Source organism: Camponotus vicinus, unplaced genomic scaffold (assembly GCF_025532165.1).
Source record: "Camponotus vicinus isolate PSW18456_S1 unplaced genomic scaffold, iyCamVici1.0 SCAF_4, whole genome shotgun sequence".
Taxonomy (NCBI): Eukaryota; Metazoa; Arthropoda; class Insecta; order Hymenoptera; family Formicidae; genus Camponotus; species Camponotus vicinus.
The window spans coordinates 19,169,389-19,187,283 of record NW_028141976.1 but is presented as its reverse complement, the minus strand read 5'-3'; the positions used below and the strand labels follow the sequence as shown (position 1 = coordinate 19,187,283).

The window sequence follows — 17,895 nt, the reverse complement described above, 5'->3', positions numbered from 1 at the left end:
TTGCCGGCATATAGCATGCTAGTGTTTACATACCTTATTATCATTCGCATGACGACACTCGAGTAATAAAATAATACAAGATATTTTATATATATATTGCTATAATGATTCGCTAGTAATTATCTAGATGATCGAAAATGAGTGCTTTTCCTTTGTTACATCTATAAATCATTATAATATCATAAATCGTGTTGTCACTCTAAAAATATACTCTGAGATAAAAGTTCAAACGTCAATCAATTCCATTTTCTTTCATTTTAAAACTTAATTTTTGCTCGAAGTTATTTTATCTATTCGAAATATGATCTTCAAGTGAAACGGTATATTACTTCGTACGTGATCGCGGAATTCAGAAGTGTCGTGCAAGATGTGCATTTAAATGTTGTTCAAAATGTCGTGCACCTAAGTGGGGGAGTGTTGTGTCAAAGTGCGTGATTTCTTTCCTCCTGATGATTCTGACAATGAGAGGAAATCTAGGAGAGACATTGGGCACCGGCAAAATATCCTAAAGGTATTTATTATTTTGTATATTTTTTTAGAGAAAGTTGTTACACAAAATCACGTACCGCGATTAATTTGGCTTATTTGTTTGATTGATTTAAATCAAGAGAAAATTAGAAGAAATATTCTTAATAGATCATTCTTTTAATAGATTTTTTCAATATATACTAAAGCATATCACAAATGTAAATTATAGCATAAATTAAATAAAAGATAAAATTAATTTGAATGAAAATCTCTCTTATTTCTTTTATTTAATAAAGAACGCGTTAATAATTTTATTAGTTGTGCGCAATAACTTATTTTTATAATGCACGTCAATTTTATTCTAATTTTTTGTAGTCCATTTATCTATGTATGTACATATGAGAAAACTTTGCTTTGACTAATGTAAACTCAAGTTCTTGATTCATTGAACCATATATAATGTAAATGCTTAATCAATTTTATTTTATTATAAATTTATTATAAATTTTATTATAAATTATAAGTAACATTACATATTATTATGAAAATATTAATCAATCTATTTTGATCGATAATTTAGCATTATATTAAAGTTAAAGCAAAGTGATGTTAAAACATGTATTGTTAGACGATCATAGCATTTTACGATCATATCTGAACGTAAAATATTATGCACATGCATTGGCAATAAAATTAGCTGGCAACGGAAGTAATTTGTCTCTTTCATTAATTTTTAGTAGAAATCAAATCTATGATTCTAGTTAGTCGTATTCAGTCGTACTCAGTATAAATATAAAAGATGGATTTAATATTGGTCCTAAAAATAATTTATTTCAGTATAATATAGACAAAACAACTCTAATCAATAGATGTAAAAAATATAAGTAAAATGCATGTATCTTTGCATATTTATGTGCAATGGCACATAACATAAATAAAGACACAAAAAAATTAAAACATGCATAAAACGAAGAGATAAAAAAACATCACTATGCTGCATTCGTAAATTAATTCGTAAATTAAATTGTGATTAGATTACGCAATCTCATAAAGAAACGTAAAAGGTTTATGCATCTGTTAGCAATATTTATGACCAACAATGATAATTAGTCGACAATAAAAAATATTTCTTTCTTTCTTCAATCTCTAATGGAGATCAAAGTTATTAGATATAACTATATAAATATAGTCAGTGTTTGATCTCTCCTTCATGCAATATTCTATGCTTAATTGCCGATCAGAAAATCAACCAAAAGGGGCAAGAGACAATGACCGCGCTTCTTATCTTTGGTTTTGAACGCTCTCGCGTGGTGATGTCTATATCGCAGCGTGTCAGTCAGTCTCTTTGTGCTGAGCAAGCAAGATTGTCTGTGTCCATTACAAATTAATAAATGTGCATATCAAACCAACAAAAAAGTGGGCTCGTGTTTTATTTTACACTCAGCCATCTCAAGCATGAACAGTCAGAATCTATATAAAAGATAGGTCCGATAAAAGGCCTAAAGAATTGATAAGCACAAAATAGAGGACAAATGCTGGTCAAAAGGAGTAACAAAAAGTACTTTAAAGATATCTCTAAGGTATCTAAAGCAATTTTTTACATCTTTTATCAACGTATGGCAATATTAAAAATGTTATGTTAAAAAAAATTAAAATGCCACTTTTGAATAAAATTACAATTGACAGTGAGCAATAAAAAATAAAATTTATTATTTTAGCGCTTTAGTGCATAAAAAATTTATGAAAGTTTGAGAAATAAGAGAATTAGTGCTGAGAAAGACAATCTTAAAAGTTTTTCATATATTTAATTAAGCAAACATTATTTGAAAAATGTTATAAAAAATTATTATAATAATTTTTTAATATTTTATATATATTTATATATTTTATATATATATTTATATAATATTAAAATATATAAGCGTTGAGAAAAGCTCTCTTTAAATTAACAATAATTAGAAAAAATACAAACATTAAATATACATTAAAATATATACATTAAAATATATATGCATACATATATATACACAAATATATATACATGTATATATACATACATATATATATACACAAATATATATACATTAAAATATATAATATAATTAATAATTAAAGTAAAACAGAGTAAAAATATATAAATGGTGCGCGCACTGTGTGCTACTATTATAAACGCGTTTGTCTAACAGGTAAATTATTAGTAGAAGATTGAATTTAAGCTGATGATGAATAATAGCTTTTACTGACAGGTTAAATTTTTAAATTATGAACATATGTCAGAGGCTATTGTAGATGTTAGGATACAAGAATAAGATGTTAGATGTTAGATTACAAGAATAAAAATATTTTTTTAAAATATATATTATATTATAAATAATAAATCAATTATAAGTAGCTATAATCAACTATAATGTTTTATATTGTTAGAAAAAAAATAATTAAATGTAGACATATGAACTTATATTATCCTATAAATATAATTATTGTTAAAATATTGGACAAGCGGTTACATTATTAAACATTATTACAAGTTCTTAAATATGTCTTTGAGTTATCTTTTACTACATTGCATTATTTAAATTAACAGATTATTAATTAAAAGTGTATTTAATCAAAAATCGCTATAGAAAATCTATTTCCTCCTTCCATTTGATAAAATTTATTCGAAAGTAATTTAACATGGTTAAATTGGAAACTAGCGATTTCCACAGTATATTATACATATACATATAGAATGCACACATATGTTGCATAGCAAAAAATGTTAAAACTTTTCAAATTGGGAATGGAAAATCGCGCGTTCCAAATTTTTATACGTACTGATAAAAGTCATTTGCCGTTTCATTACGCAATATATACGAATTGCACGCGCAAAATAAATCGAAATATTATAGCAGATATCGAAACATCATATAACTCTGCAGCGCAGAAAGTTTTGTTTTACCAAAAATTATTTATAAGCATATAAAGTATAACTAAATGTCATAATAATAATCTGCATTATAATATCATAAATATTTGCATCTACATGTATTACCGCAAATTAAAAACTAAATTGGCTATTGTAATTTTGTATGATCTTTATTAGAATTTTTAAATGCAATTAATTTGCGAATTTTTGAATATACGAAATCACAAATCTTTTTTATAATTATTAGATACATAATTTCGTGTGTTAATCCATTCGATGGATATACATATAAATTCATGCTATATTTGTATAAAAATCTAAAAAGTAAGATATATATATATATATATATATATATATATATATATCTTTGTTAAGAATGCTCTAGAAAATTTAATGAATCTATCAATTTTTAACACAATTATCAAATTGAGAAATATTATCCAGATAAATCGAAGAGAATACTGAATCAAACGAATTAATCGATGATTATTATTATGGTAATCTTGTGAATTTAACTCACAGCGATGAGTCTATAACTAATGCTGCAACGATATGTAGAAGGCGCGATAGTGCATCGCAATAAGCGAGATGTAACGAAATAGATTGTCAACGAGAAAGATTGCGAGAATTCCTTCGAATTTTCGATAAGTGTCGTCTGCGCTCTAACTTGTCCCCATCGTGCCACAATCGTCATTAATGGCTGAGCATCTCTCGACCTGAAAACTTCTAGATAGCAATACTGGAAGATATTACGCGGAAGGAAAATTTTCTAGAAACCGTGCAGCTTTAATCATGCGATATTAATGATCGAAATTTTTCTTTTAAATGCATTCGCGATTTATCGAGAAGTATCGTTTCTGATGAGCAAATGAGAAATGAAAAGAGAAAAGAGACAGAAAAAGAAAGAGAGAAAATAAAAAAAAATGAAAGAAAAAGTAGAAAGAAGAAAATGAAACAGAAAAAAATTTATTGTGTTTTAAGAGATATCTTACAGAAAAAAATTGAAATATCAACATCATAATATCATGAGAGAAAAAGATATTGAGAAACGATTAATTATCGAGTAAAAAATTATTTAGTTTTTTTGGTTAAATAAAATAAAGATAATTTTTTTTTATATGACAATGTTAATTGAGATTATTTTAAAATTTCAATTTCTTAACACAATGTATATTTCGCGATAATATTTCAGAGTAATGTAACAGAAATAATATAGCATTTCGCATATATGTTAAAACAAATTTTAAGAAAAAAATTTAAAGAAGAAGTTTAAAGTTCAAAAAATGTATATTGAAATTTTGTGCAATGTCAATTAAAAAATGAAAATCACAGCTAAAAAACTATTTTTCACTTGCTTATGATGCAATTACCAATCTCATCCCAAGCACATATTGCAAATCAAATCACACAATTTATTTTCTTTTACTAACATATAAAAACTTTCAAATTAGGAAAACTAAAAATTCCAATTGTATAAAATACAAACATTGATAATTTAAAATATATAATAATAATTTCCAATATCTCTCTCTACAAATTTTTTGGTATACTTTTTTTAGGTAATTCACGAAATTTGTGTTAGAAATGTGTGTGACGAAAGATTTAATATTATAAATGTTTATATTATATACAGAAGTTTTTGTTATATTAATCTATCATATTATATATATTGTGACATATAAGATTTTGTCGATACAAAGATATATCGTACACAAGTCAAAATATTTTTTAATATTACTAATTATTATTACTAATAACATTAACGGTAACATATATACACGTTTATGGCGATTTCAAATCTCAACTTCATGGATAAAGTAGTTAATGAAAACTTTCCATTAGGTACTGCATAGTTATTATCTTGCACGCTCGCATAGCCGACGTCTATCAACGCCATCCACATCGGTATACGACTATTTGCTGCAGAAGCAAAATCGATAATCCGATTTCATTATCACATCATAGGGACTAGACTACGATTCTATTAACTAGCACACATTGATTCTATAAATATATGGCTATGTGCACACAATAGTATAAAATAATATGGTGGAATTCATTTATGATGCCTTTGATTTTATTTTATTAACTGCAGTTTACAAAAACGATTAAAATATAATTTTCCTAATTCTTAAATTAATCTTTTGCTACATAAAATGCTTTTAAGATGTAGTCTACTTAAGTCAAAAAAATATTTTTCATTTTTTTTAATAAAATTATTTTTTATAGCTTATAGATATTTAAAAATCGAAAGAAATTATGTTTTTTGCGCGGATTGTTATATATATAGAAAGTTTTCTTTTATCTTGGTGGAATTTTATTTGTTCGTATATAAATTGCATGCAAAAAATTTGTATTTCCAATCTAAAGTTTATTTAAAGAAAAGCTATTAATTCCTTGAATAAAAAAATATGTTTTTAACATCATATATTTAATATGCTTCTTTAATAGTCATATTCAACACGTCTAATAATACTAATCAATAGATACTAATTTAGATAGATACTTTATTGGCTTGTCTTATCAGCTTATTGAGTGTCTTTTAAAAGTCAAATATATTTTAAACGAAAACAATATTTAAATTAATTTTTTAAATTACTAATTAATACGCAATGGAGAAGACACATACGCCAAATGGAGGATAATTTCAAGGTGAATATATTATGTAATATTTATTGGTTTGCAATGAATTTCCATTTTGCAAAAATCAAAAACAATTTTAATAATTGTTCATCTGTTAAATTTGCAATTTATTCATGTTATTCGAACATTTAATATATCCACCACAGATCCCGCGACAAATCCAACGAAATGCCTCGCGGGAAAAAAATATTCTGAAAATAAATAGCATCACGTATGTTCCGCATCTAGCCTCCGAATCTCGGACAATCGAAAAATTCAATTGATTTAGTTAATATACATTTATTTATACGAAAATATACGACTTATCTATGTGGTGATAATTAACTTATAAATCTTAGATCTATAAGTCCACTAATCTGTGGCGACTAGATTTATGAAATTGTGACAAATCTATGAGATTGAGTTATAAAATACATATATTGGCAACTTTCAGCGAATTCAATTTTCAATGCCGTAAAATGTATACGTAAATATATACGTGTGTGTATGTATACAAATATTGTGTAGCATTTTCATTGTTATAAACAAATAAGTCAATTTTACACAAGTGTGTGGCATCTAAATTTCGATATACGAAAAACTTTTCCCGTCTTTTTTTTAGTGTCTATTATAACGTGCGTGCTGATTTTATTTGTTATTTGAGATTTTATCAGGTAAAATACGCGATGAAATACATATCAAGTCGACAACAATTAAAGAGAAATTATCATGCGACAAAGTTTAATACCTTTATGCGTGACTACCGCAAATAACTGCCAAGTATACTAGCGACATTTGTGTCACCAAGCAATTCCCATGGAAATTACAATCATGCGAGTAGCACTAGAATCTCTTGCAATAAACGGTCTTAGTACTAACCTGATAGCACACATTCCGCGTATAATAACAAAATTATTGTCGTCTCTATATCTTATAGATAATAAATCTTACATTAGCTAGACTATATAAACAGATATGATAAAATACTATAATATCATCAAGAAGATAATCGATATATAATAATAGTTGACAAATTTCTCGCGACGCAAAATTTTGTTATTAGTAATTTAATTAATTTGGAAAATATTTTTTAAAATAATTTCCACTATTCTTAATATTATTTGCTTTCGCAGAAAATAAGTATAAATACATATTTTACTTTAATTAAAACATTTAAAATTTCTTTGTCATTATCATATCATTTAATATATTTTTAAATATATTTTTAAATATATATTGTATTACATATTTCATGTTATATGCAAAAAATATCAAAATCACAGATATTAATATTAATAACTTGTTGTAATTCTTGTAATTTCTCTCGCTGAATAAAATAAACATTCGTTGTATTTATCTTAGAATTGACCAGAATTAAAATCAGATTTTTTAATTATGAAAGAAAACTGTTCAGCTGGATATACTGGATATAATAAAAATCTAATATATAATACATATACAAAACATTAATATATACAAATTATATAACTAGCAAATAATAATTATAGTAATATTTAATGATTCTATATTCGAGAAATAATGTGATATATTTATATATATACGTAAAAATTCGCAGAGAATAAATATGGCAGCTTTATAAAGATTAATAATTAATTAAGTAGCTAAATAATCAAAACGAACTATCTATTATTTAAGATAGTTGGTTTTGATTATTTAGCCACTTAATTAATTAATTATTAAACAATGATCAAAACGAACTATCTATTATTTATTTGATCGATTTCAAAGCAAATCGAACTTACTCAACATTGATACTAGATCAAACTATCACCTGCGGAAGTCTCTTGATGTTAGTAACCTAGAATCAAATTCGGGTCTCTGGGTTTCTCGTCGAAGTTTCGTTTGTTCCCTCTCTCCTTCAGCTTCCCTTTCCATTTCGCGTTTGTGACGATGTGTAGTGTGAACGCACCCGTACGCGCGCAGGGGATAGAAGCTACAGCAGGTATAGACCCAGCCTAGCAGGAGAGTAGGTGAGCTGAAATAGATCGATGGACATGCTGCGCACGCAAGTACCTCCGGTTGTACCTCTACGGGGGTAGGAAACAGCGCTCCACGAACTTCCGTAGGGTAGGGCGGCAGAGAAATAGCTGGTGGGAGTCATACTAAAGAGGGTGGAACAGTCGGAGGGACGCCAAAGGAGAGAGGGGAATGTGGAAACGAGGGGAAGGCACCGTGTTGGAAAAGCGGGAGGGTGAATGTGAATGTGTAGGTGAGACAGTGAATCAGGGGAGGAGATGCGTGACGTGGCGCCTTCAATGAGGGAAAGAGAAAAGAAAAGAGAGATAGAGCGAGACAGATAGAAAGAGAGAGAGAGAGAGAAAGAGAGAAATAATTGCGAGATAGAAAGAGAAACGAATATCAGCAAGGCTATTTCAAGGAAAAGAGATGAACGAAAAAGTAGGGGTGCGTCAAGGCAAAAGAGAGAGATGGTAATATAATGTGAGAAGGAAAAAAATATATGCAAGATAGAAAGAAACGGAGAGATCTTTCTGGAAGAGACGAGGGATAAGTTAGAGACAGTCCGAATTCTGAGTGAAATGGGTGATGGGCGAAGAGAGGTGGAAACCACTTGAGAAGGAGAGGGACGCGCAGGGATGAAACCAAGAGGGTGCAACTGGTGAAAGTGGAAGGAGAGCGACGCAAGCGACTAGAGGGAAGAGAAAGAAAGAGAGAGAAAGACAGAGTGAGAGAGGCACGCGACGGCGTCTCACCTGTTTGCCAACCCGCCAGTCTGGTTTACGCGCCCGGTCATCCGTCGGCGCTACAAGTGGCTGTTTCACTTCGACTCTCGAACAAGCGCGGGATCGTTCATTTGTGGCTTTTTATTGCCATAAATATCCGTAGATTGCGAAAGTACGTGTGATAAAGTTCTAAAGACGATACGATACGTGATTCATTTCGTTTCGAAAGATTCGTCTCGACGCTACTCCTGCTCATCATCGTCGTTATCAACGTCAGCGCGATGGTGAGTAATCGGAGTCTGTGTTTGATCGAACTAGGCCATCAGTGACACCAGTAAATCGCTTCCGGTCTTCGGCGGATCAGATAACAAGGACTCTGTTTGAAATTTAAGACACGCGCTCTGGTTAGATATGTTACCTAAACATCGATTGTATGTGCTTAGAAACTTGCACTATTGTGGTAATCGACTTAATTGACATCTTATTATAGTGCAATATTAACCGCAAAATAAATTAGTTTAAAATCAATATATTAAAAAAAGATTAAAAAATTTAGCTACAAAATTCAAATTTGTGTTTTTACATGTAGAGACTAATAATCTTTTAATTGCTGTGAAAATTTAATAATGGCTTTTAGTGACGATCAATTCCTCGGTTAATTTGTTTTTCGTTCTCATGATTTGCTCTTGTAAACATGTTATTAAACACATTTTCGAAATTTGAAAAATCAATGTAATAAAAGAAAAATCTATGGAAATCGAAAACGTGTAATTTATTAGCGACTAAGGCATCATTCAATGTCTTTTTTCAATCACAAAAATTTCAATTAAATATTCCATTTAAAAAATTTTCTTTTTAGTTACATAAAAATATATTTAAATAACGCAATAAAACGAAAGATATTTCAAAAATCATAGTGTTATAAACAATTGCACCACAACAAAATATTACTTCTTTGTTAATTACATTACTCAATACATTACATTACTCAATACATTAGAGATCAATTCCATTTGGACAATGTATTACAATAATGATGGACGCTAGTTAAACTAGTGACAGTTCTATGCAAATTATATCTCAGTGGAACACGTACGCAATTGAATGTCATAACAAGTAGAGAGGGTCAGCGTACCGTCGGACATGTCAAGGATTATCGTCCTACCTGAATTGTTGTGCATGGGTCGATGAACGTCTAATGACTTTTGATAGGTGGGAGTGTCAATGCAACATAGAAACGATTTCTTTAACATATATATTGCCCCTGGCATTTGCGGGTATCAAATAATTTGAGGAATATTTAATAAAAGGCTATTAGAAAGGAATGTTTATTCATAAGAAATTTTTAATAAAATTCGCAAAAATATATCACAAACTAATCAAATAAAAATTATTTTTATCCTTGAGTTTTATTTAAATATTTAATATTGCAAGCAATTGAAAAATATTCCGAAATATTTGAGATATCTTTAAAATTTTTTTTATTTTCATACAGAAAGATTGTATGTGCATGCATTAATATAAGCTTAAATAAAATTGTATTCAAATAAGCAATCTAAATTGCAACTGATATAAAAATATGTTAATATATGAAATAAAAATAAATAGCAGCTTGCACCCGATAATTATAATTTATTAGTAATATTAGTATAATTTATTATATCTGTAATTTTTTTTAATTCTAAAGTTCTTATCACACAATGATAAAGCATTTACCAAGCATTAAGAATTACCGATAAGATAATTAATAATATATCAACGAAAATCCTATCTCCTATATCTCCGAAAAATCAATAATTAAATCTTAATAATTAGCACATTGATTATCTGAACTCGAGAAATTATTAGCGTGATTATAAATCGATGGGTATCAAATCATGAGTTTATTATGGTTGGATCTGCTAGTCCATTAAAGTTATTAACGTATTTTTAAAGGATTTATCACGAGACAGAGAGATTGAAATTAATCAACGACATAGCGCATAGTCTTCGTTAAAAGGCTGTGTTACGCCCGTTAATTAAATGACAGCCAAAACGAGTAACTATTTCCGGCCCGATAGAATGCACAATATATGCGTTCGAAGTGTGAGAAAGCAAATTGTCGTAGTCTCTCTTTCGTAATCGATCAGCTCTGCTTGTCAGTGACGGAAGCGCTTTAGCAGGATAGAAGATGTTTGTTGAATTACAAAAATCCGTTTTACGCGACGATGCAATACGCGTGATTTTTCGATATTTTTTACATCAAACCAATAAGCTTGAGCTGAAAACCATATAGTACAAAAAAATATAGAACAAAAAAAGACTCTGTAACAACGGTTAAACGGAGGCTGTAATGCTGCAATTCAGATTTAATTATTCGAATTTATCCACTGGAATCTGTGCGAGAAAATATATTTAGATCTGACTAATTATTGTAAACATGGAGTGAGAGAGATCGCATATAACAAGGTGTAATATTATATATATAGCACAGCAGAAAAAAATCGTAGTACTTTTTCTTTAAATGTTATCTGGATATAAGAAATATAAAAGACAAATTTAGAAAATAAGATTTAGTACGATAAAAATTAGTCTATCTTTAAAATCACCTCTCGCTATGTTTTAATCTAGCTGCATCTCTTTCCATATATTCAATATATTAAAGATGTACGGATAAATTAAACAATAGCTAGGAGGTTTTGTTGATTATCAAGCGAAAATATGCGGAAGTCTTCGCCTTTTCGATATTTGTTAGAGAGAGAAATTCATCGTTGATTGAAGCATAATGAGAAACTGACGAGCCAATTCGACGAAAGAGAGGCTTCTTGCCGCTCGAATTAGGAAAACATACTTGTCGATCTAACGTTTTCGGTTTCCACTCGTCATATTTTTGCAATCTTACGAAAAGAAAAATGCTGAATCCATGTAAATTTCTGTTAAAATAAGAATCTAATTGGGCTCGCATATTCAACGCGACGCGAAAAATTTCTCTCGACTTCCTATTTAATCTAACTCACTTCTGGAGTGCGCATTGCCAATCTTTATTCGGGTCTGTTCTTCAGTGTTTGATTTAGGACTTGTTGGGACGATCCAAGTAAAGTCGGTAAACTTTCGAAGTTTGTGAGGGAATGGAACAGCAACCCTTCAGCTTCCCTTCTTCAAGATATTTTTGACAGGTCGCGAGATATTCTCGATCGTGAAGCTTATTTAGCCGAATAAATCAAGTAGAAATGATGTAAAAAGTTTATAAAAACATGACGTATGATTTAAAACTCTTATTATATAACATGAATATATCTTAATAAATATATACATCGTTATATATATTGTTATTATCACATACATTATTACATTATCACGTACATCGTTATTATATATAATATAATTGTTACATTGTGTGTAAAATTTTCTTAATCATGGTAATACTTTTTTCTAGAAGGCTAAAACTAAACACATAATAATGATTTCTATAAAATATTCTGACGTTTTTTATATGCGTATATTTATACATAAATATGAAAAGTTTATGTCGAATTTTAATGCATTTGTCAATAATGAATTATCATGAAACATGACTACAATCATGTACATATTATAATTGATGTCTAATTTGTACTGTTAACTACTTCTGCGGCTTATAATGTACATATTTGGATACGTGGATCATTATATATGTATTATATTACCCTCATTTTTCTATATTGTGCGAGATGAAAAGTCATAATGAGATATTATGTTCATGACAGAGTGAAAATGTTTGTCATAGTTTCTTGATTATGTCATATTTATCCTACAATTTATCTCGGCTAATCCAATATAATTCTCTTTTGTTTGTAACTTTTGTGAAAATATGACAGTGTCTTACATGCTTATAATTTAAATTTGATATTAAAATCTACATATAATTTGGATAGAGTTTGATTTCAATACACACTCTCTAAAAGTGAATCAGTGTATTATCACTGTAATCAGTGCTGTACTTATAACTGTTTGTAATCAGTGAGTATTTACTGTTTTTCAGTGTATTATCACTGAAAAACTGTAAATACTCACTGATTACAAACAGTTATAAGTACAGCACTGATTACAGTGATAATACACTGATTTACTTTTAGAGAGTACACATGTATATATATATACACATATATATAACAATAATGTTTATGTTTAATGACAATAATAAAATAATTATCAAACTATATAACATTTAAAATTGACTAAATTATAAACAGTGGTTGTTAAATTTTTATAGAATTGACAAATCTCAATTGGAAAACTCTCCTATTGACAATCTGTTGACGTTATTAAAATTAAAATCAATATAAATTATATTAAAAATTCGGATGTCTATTGTTTTATTATAACAATGTTGAACAATGGTTGCTATATATGTATCAGGAAAGAATCAGAGAGTTCAGTTTCTCTCGGTCGAGCTATTTATCGAAAACAGTTCCTGTGCATACTGTGCTAAAACAGTAGTTCGTTGTTTCGCCTTTAATATAGTCTATGGTAAAATTGAAAGAAAAAGAGAGAGAGAGAGAGACATGCGAGAAAAAAGAATTATCGATCTTACGAACATGATAATGGGAAGCAGCGAGAAAGCAGTCTGTCGTATGTAAAAAGACAAAAAAATTTTATTAGGAGCAGCATTAATTTTCTCCAATATTCCCTAGCCATTATGTATCGTTTCCTCATAGATGTTTTAATGCTCGTAGAGCAAATATAACAATGCGATCTTTTAGAGTCCTCGCAAAGATCCTTGGGGAATAGCGCGTGATGCGTCTAACGTCGAATATTGTTACTGTATATTTCCCTAATGGGAAATCATGTTATTCGTCAATAAAATACTTAGCTATTCGATGAAATTAATAAAAGTATATTTAAATATTAAAAACCGCGAAATGTTTATATTTTTAATTTATATTAAAGTAAGTGTAGATTAGTTAAAAATATATATATATATATATTATATTAAAATAACAAACATACGTAAAAGGTTATTGTAGTCTTAATTTTAATAAGATGTTTAAATTTGTTTTATTTTAAAATAATGAGATTTCTTTTCAAATCGTTATTTTTCCAAAATAATTACTTATACATTGTAGAAACTAAATATAGTAATATCTTTGTAGAAAACATTTTATGTGACTGAACTTCATTAAATTATAGTATTTTGATTATGTATATATAGTAGTAGCAATAAATGCAAAATCATACATTTAAAAATTTTTTTTTTAATTTTACTTTAAAATTTGGATCATATAGAAATGTTGCACACTGCACATATTTTTCTGACGTTTGATACATTTCTTTTTAATTAATAGAAAAATTGTCAAACATGTTTAGAATTCAGTTAAACGCTAACTTCATTTATATAACCCAATTCGTCGAACTTTGATTATGCAAACTTTGCAATATTTCTGACAGAAATTTTTAGCATAAAAACCAATCTTTGTTTTTAAATACTGTGCGAGTAACTGCTGTGTAAGTTTTAAAATCAATCTAGATAATAAATTTGAATATTTAAATTTAATAAAAAATAGAATAAGTACGTGGCAGTTACGACAGAATATTGTGGAAGTTTGCATCTTGTTCTTCTAACAATAAAGTATTATCCAATTATGTCATCGGTCTTTGCGCGATGTACTTTAAAGTTTATTACATGAACTGAAATTTCGCGATGGAACCTGTTGGCTTATCTCATATCGGATAATCGCATATTTAAAGCATGCAGGTGCGGTGAATATCTGGTTAAATTAATTAATGTAATTAACGGACTGCTTGACGACGCTAGCGGGTTGCGGGCAAATTCCGTGGCGCGATATCGCGTAATGGACACATGGCGTTTCTGTTCGATGCATTAATGATATGCCAATAATTATAATAATCGTAATCACACAATAGCGTACAAACCCGGAAACAGGCAAAGCGTGTTCGTTATTAGCGCTCGATTGACTTGTACCCGCTATTGACGTTCGTGATTGACGATGAATTCCATGCAGCTTGCGGCTATCGACAGAAGTCAGTTGATAATACAGTCAGATTTTGGATCTACAAATCTCAATGAATTTCTATACATTCGGTTATTCGGAGAACTCATTATTTGAGATACAAATAATCCGCATTTAAATAATATTATAGTTATATTTTTATATTTATTACGCGCCATTCAAATCAATAATTAAATTATTCAAATTTATATTTTCTTTTCTTGTTATGCTTTATTTTAAAATAAAAGTTTTTTTAGCTTTAAAAAAGAGGAAAATTTGTGAAGAGAAACGAAAGAGAGAGAGAGAGAGAGAGAACATGTTCATATATTGATTGTCTCATATAATATATACATATACATATATCGTTAAACGATATTCATATTTAAGTAATGTATTCCAATGTTCGAATATTGATTTCCATTATTTATAATGTATGAATGTATAAATATTAAATTAATAGTATGATCGCGCAATCCGTTATATATCTCAATAACTTTTCAAATAATATATATAAAGAAATATAAACGAGATTGGTATTTAGAACCGACAATTTACAGCAGGAAGCTCTACAAATTCGAATTCACGGATGTCCCGTGAGATTTGTGGTTACGATAATATCGTGATTTGCGTGCTAAACGGAGATTGGTATTAACAATTAAATAAATATCAAAGACTTGTCGTCAAATTGCCTCTATATTTAATACGATTAATTCTTTTATTGTGCCTTATTGTCATTGAAACGTGTTATATTTATTTTTTAAAATGCAAATATATAATTTTTAAGAATCTAATAGTGATTAAGTGGCTACTTTATAGTCAAGTTTCTAAATAGGAATATTAATTCTAATTTAAATGAAAAAACTATTAGCATACATCTTACTCCTAATTTTTTATTATTTTTTAATATTTTTTATTTCGTATCCTGAATCAAACTAGATCTTAAAACTAATTTATCCAAAATTATTTTTAGACTTCTAAATAGAGAGACTCCTAAATATGTATAATCACGTAGAAATAGCTAGTAAGAAAAAAATTCAAATTATTTTCACCACTAATAAGGAAATTGGCTTAGAAAAAAAACATCTCGTGAATAATCTTAAAATATTTAAATATTTATATTCAAAAATTTAAGACAGATAAATTTGTCATGTGAAATATTCGTGCGAACAATTCTCTTTAATAAGAGCGTCCGATACGAGTCACATTGAACGCGATCCAATGAATAATGCATAAATTCAATTCATGCGTATCACGCGTAATTAATCACGACGCTTAATTGAAGCAAAATTGAATGTTTTGTTTGAAGGCGTCGGTGAGTCTCGCGACCTCTTTTGTTCGACATATTTTCTTTTTTTCTTTTTATTCCTTTATTCTTATTTATGCTCCATGGATCGCGGTTAATTTGCATCGGTTTCGAAACGGTTGCGATGGAACTATTGGAAAGTCGACGGCTTTAATATAAAAAGCAATAAACGAAAAATCGAGGAATCCAGCACAACCGTGAAGCTTTCTACCCTAGCGGAGAGCTTTTTACTGCTTCCATCCTCGACACGTATTCTACCATTTCCAGAGCTTTTCTTTTCAACTTTTCCCTCGTACTTTACCAATCTGAACATTTGCGGACTGCACGTGCTATTTCTTGCGCTCGCAGTTTAATTCCGCTGATTGTGCCTTTTTAAATATCTTCGTTATATACATAGTATATGATTTAATTAGGAAATGTAATTTTGTTTTACTGCGTTCGTTTTCTGTTCTTTCCTACCGCACTATATACCTACTAATAAAACGAAATTAACAATGATATCAATGATATTAAAAAGATTTGTAATCACAATTCAAAAGATTTAATAAAAGATTGTATTTGAATTGTGTATCAATATATTGTGTAATATAAGATTTATTATTAACTTATCATGTCTTTTTAACTTATCACATATAAAAGTATTTATATATTTATATTATAGTGTTTATATTCTCTTATTCAAAATTAAAGAATATAATTAGATTTCAATTATTTAATTAAATATATGATCAATTAAATGTAAGAACATAAAATTTCTGACTTTATTAAAAATTAAAGGCTTATATATAAAAATTTTCAACCAATCAATTAATCAAAAAAAACGAAACTAAATTTCTAACTTTCAATTAGATCAATGCACATTAATAGATAGCAATATAGAACGTTGAAAATTACAACATGAATCAAGAATAATCGCATAATCCATTATCATATATGTTATCGTTGATTCAAAGAAGTAAACACGATTTTCAATACCATGTCTCACAATAACTGTCCGGTTACACGTTGACTCGAACTACTGGCGCAATTTATCATTCACTGCGCGCTTCTTGAAGCGTTTCTTTTTACGATATGTCGTAACGTCTGGTCACTAACACAACGGAATGTAAAATACGAGGAAAACAAATTGAAACTGTTTCAACTGTCTCAACGTTTTGGTATTGCGTTTTGATATGTCGAAATGGCGAAATAGACTGTGCATTTTGAAAATTAATTGTTACTAACATTCCGTTTTTCTTTTTCATAACGAGTCTCTATGCGAATTATCTTATGAGGCATTTCGCGGAAAACTCATAACAATCGCGAATAGTGACGTGAGAATAAATGTTTGATTGCCTCGCATTTGACGCTTGCGCGTTTACATGTGATTAATCGTATTGTGTTTCATAAATTAACACAGAAAAATATTTCTTCATTTAAAACCATCAGAGCGTTGGTTATTTACTTATTTATATTGAACTTTCTCTCTCTCTCTTTCTTTCACTTTATATATATATTTCATTTTTGAAATATAGATTTCGTATTTACAAGAACAAATTAAGAATACAAAGATGCAAAGTAACCGAAATACAAAAAAAAAATTAAATACACAATTGAAATGGGCAGGATTGATTCGCGATCTTATATAAGAGCTATGTAGCTATGTGTTTGCAGAAGATATTTGAGATATTTGAACATGATTTGATCAACAAACAAACATGACTATTTCAAAAGCACTCTGTCGAAAATACGAATGGCATTCTTTCCCTTTATCACACTTGCTTATTATAAGTATTAATTTGATATATCATTGCTATACTAAATTCAATTTGGCAACTCACAAAACTAATTAGTTCTTCTTTATTTTATAATTAAACTCTTTCTCATCCGTACATTTCTCGCGCGTTTCTTGTAAAAATATCATTGATAAAATATCATTGTGAC

The 17,895-nt window shown here is 28.7% G+C and overlaps 1 protein-coding gene across 4 annotated transcripts in view; it reads left to right on the top strand.

Moving 5' to 3' along the window:
* The first annotated feature begins 8,411 nt into the window (after nucleotides 1-8,411).
* The window catches only part of Unc-13-4a (BAI1 associated protein 3), a 101,366-nt gene continuing 91,882 nt past the window's right edge, over nucleotides 8,412-17,895 (top strand). For 3 of the 4 annotated variants that reach the window (XM_083097878.1, XM_083097877.1, XM_083097876.1), the window contains exon 1: nucleotides 8,414-8,984. The gene's annotated coding sequence lies outside the window, so the exon portion shown is untranslated. Of the gene's footprint in view, nucleotides 8,985-17,895 lie in introns of all 4 variants that reach the window. The other variant, XR_014438639.1, reaches the window with a different exon arrangement.